The sequence below is a fragment of the Kogia breviceps genome, chromosome 4 (assembly GCF_026419965.1).
Source record: "Kogia breviceps isolate mKogBre1 chromosome 4, mKogBre1 haplotype 1, whole genome shotgun sequence".
In the NCBI taxonomy this organism is placed as follows: domain Eukaryota; kingdom Metazoa; phylum Chordata; class Mammalia; order Artiodactyla; family Physeteridae; genus Kogia; species Kogia breviceps.
The window spans coordinates 78,447,585-78,450,528 of NC_081313.1; the positions used below are offsets into that span (position 1 = coordinate 78,447,585).

A 2,944-nucleotide genomic window follows, 5' to 3' on the forward strand; every position below is an offset into this window, starting at 1 on the left:
CCCCCTCTCCCAGCTAGAGCTCTGATGCCCTGAGTTCGGTGGATGCTCTCTTCACTCTCTTAGGGCTCTGACTTCACACTGAGCTACCACAATCCATGGACTCCTTCCTTTCTCTGCTGTGGCTCTGATACTGTGTACTTCCTGCAGGGACCCCTGTGTCACTCCACTTGGCTTCTGACTTCCTGCCCCAAGTCAACCCCTCACATGAATGCTTTCCTCACCTCACTGACTCTCAGGCTGGGAGCCCTCCTACCTGGATACCTTCCTCACCCTGCTTGGGTTTTACACCTTGATGCCAGTCTTGTTCTGCCCCACAAAATAATGGTCTGAATTGTTCAGAAAAGAAAGGAAGAAGAGGAAAGGGGAAGGGAAGGAAAATAAATGTATTTGATTTTTTTAATCTTCCTTTCCTCCAAAAGTATTTATTAAATGCAATTAAAAGGCGAATAAGATTCCTGCCTTACAGGGGTTTACTTTCTATAAGTGGAGACAAGCATGTAAAATATTATTATCATAGTGCAGTATGCTACCACAGAGCTTTTCCCTAGGATGCTGTAATGGCAGGTTGGAAGGACACCTATTCCAACCTAGTGGAGTTAGCAGAGGCCTTTGGGAGGTGGTGGTGATAAGGGAGTTTCATCTGTAAGGGACAGAAGAATCTAAACAGGTGAAGAGGAGGCCAGGGTAGGTTGATGAACCCACACTAACTTTTGTATCAGATTCTTTAGAAATTGAAGTAAGCATCATATTAAAAGTGTTAGGATTACTAGGAAAACAGAAGTAGATTTATTTAAAAGCCTTTGTTAATGAGAAAAATGTCATTACACAAAGAGTTTGGACTTTCTCTGCCTTTCTGCAAAACAAGGAAATTGGTTTAAAAATGAATTCATGCCTGTTCCTGGGTGGCGTGTGGGGCTGGCAGCTGACAGCTGACCCTGCCGCCACCAACATGGAGAGTTTGTACCGAGTCCTGTTCTTAGTGCTTGAATGTCCCATCCTGAAGCTGAAGAAACCGCCCTGGGTGCACATGCCATTGGCCATGACAGTGTACGCTCTGGTGGTGGTGTCTTACTTCCTCATCACTGGAGGAGTCATTTATGATGTTATTGTTGAACCTCCAACTGTCACCTCCATGACTGATGAACGTGGGCATCAGAGACGAGTAGCTTTCTTGGCCTGCAGAGTAAATGGACAATATATTATGGAAGGACTCACATCCAGCTTCCTGTTTACAATGGGAGGTTTAGGTTTCATAATCCTGGACTGATCCAGTGCACCAAACATTCCCAAACGCAATAGATTTCTCCTTCTATTCATTGGATTCATCTGTGTCCTATTGAGTTTTTTCATGGCTAGAGTATTCATGAGAATGAAACTGCTGGGCTATCTGATGGGTTAGAGTGCCTTTTGAGAAGAAATCGGTGGATACTGAATTAGCTCCTGTTAATGAAGTTTTCAAGGCTGTACCAGTCCTCTGATATGAAATATGGAAAAGGATGAAAAGCAGCAGAAAAGAAACATCTAGTGAAAACATAGGAAGCGTATTATAGCTTGGACTAGAATGTCTTCTTGGTATCAAAGAGACAAACTTATCAGTATTTTTTCTTGATGTCCTATACTGGCATACCAACGATGTTGTGGCATTTTCTTCTTTTTTTTATTTCTTAAAGAAAATATACTTCATTTCTACAACTATAATATTGAGTAAAGTGATTATTTTTTACAAACCCCTTAAAAAATGAATTCATGCTGCTTTGAGGGCCTGGAATCTGCCTGAATATGAATTACTATAAACACAAAAAAGAATTTTAAATGAAGCCCTAAATATTTGATAATGGGAATGCTTAATTTATTCTTGGAGTAAGCATGACAAACCTCTGAATAAAAGGGAAAGGGAAGTTATTCTTTATATATAGAATGCTTTTCTGTTTCTTTTAAATTTTAAAAAATCAGTATTTTTTAAAAAGAATATTACTGAAGAGAGTTTTCTCCCACTTTGGTGCCCTTGAACTTGCCTCTGTGACCCACACTGTAGGGCCAAGAGGTTTGACCTGGGGAGGATATCATTCAATAGTCATGAGAATCAATGGTTGGGTAAGAGCTTTTCGTCTGATGGGAGGCTTAAAATTGGGACTAGAGATTCTATCCTGTGTGGATTTTTGGGGGATACATGTTTAGTTCTCTTAACTTGCCTTTTCTATGTATATGAATTAGGGTGTGTATATTTTTCCTGAAAGAAAACTTATGCTTAAAATAGTTTACTAAAACAAAAATTTAATGAATTATGAAATATTTTTCTAGCCTGAGAAGACATAAATGCTTCTAATAATGATTTTTCAAAGCTGAGCGTAACTGGTTTATAGAATGTGTTCTGTGTTTTTGTTTATTTTTAGAGTACATTGAAATTGGATGTTCATTGTGGAGTGAAGCAGGAAATTTTGGTAGTCCCAGTCTGTTGGAAAGGCCCAGGTGGTTGAGGCCTAGTTCTGCTGTTCACAAACTATATGATCCTGGACTAGTTACTTAACATCTCTCAATTTCAGTTTCCTCATGTGTGTGTTGTGAATAGTAATATTGAGAAAAATTATGTATTTTCTCCATAATGTGTTATGTTGTTTGTAAATTACTAGACTGAATGAGCTGTAGACTTAATCCAGTTTCTCCACAAAAATTTCATGTCCAAATAACTTTATTTTTAAGGAAATTACTCTTAATGCACCCAGTTCTTTACAATGACTAATTTTTGGAATTAAGATAATTTTACTCATGCAAAAGATAAAAAATAAAAGTTCCTTCAAGCCAACACATTAAAAAAAACCAGAATACAAAACTGTACTGAATCCTCAGTACTAAGGAATCACAGGAGAAGGGATAATATTTTTATCTCTAATGCAAATGTTGATTACATAGTAAGAAATAACTGTGTTGTTTGTTGATAGATTTG

At 38.1% G+C, this 2,944-nt stretch overlaps 1 pseudogene; it reads left to right on the forward strand.

Annotated features, from left to right (window-relative positions):
* The first annotated feature begins 943 nt into the window (after nucleotides 1-943).
* LOC131756102 (oligosaccharyltransferase complex subunit OSTC-like) lies at nucleotides 944-1,450 on the forward strand (annotated as a pseudogene).
* The last annotated feature ends 1,494 nt before the right edge of the window (nucleotides 1,451-2,944 follow it).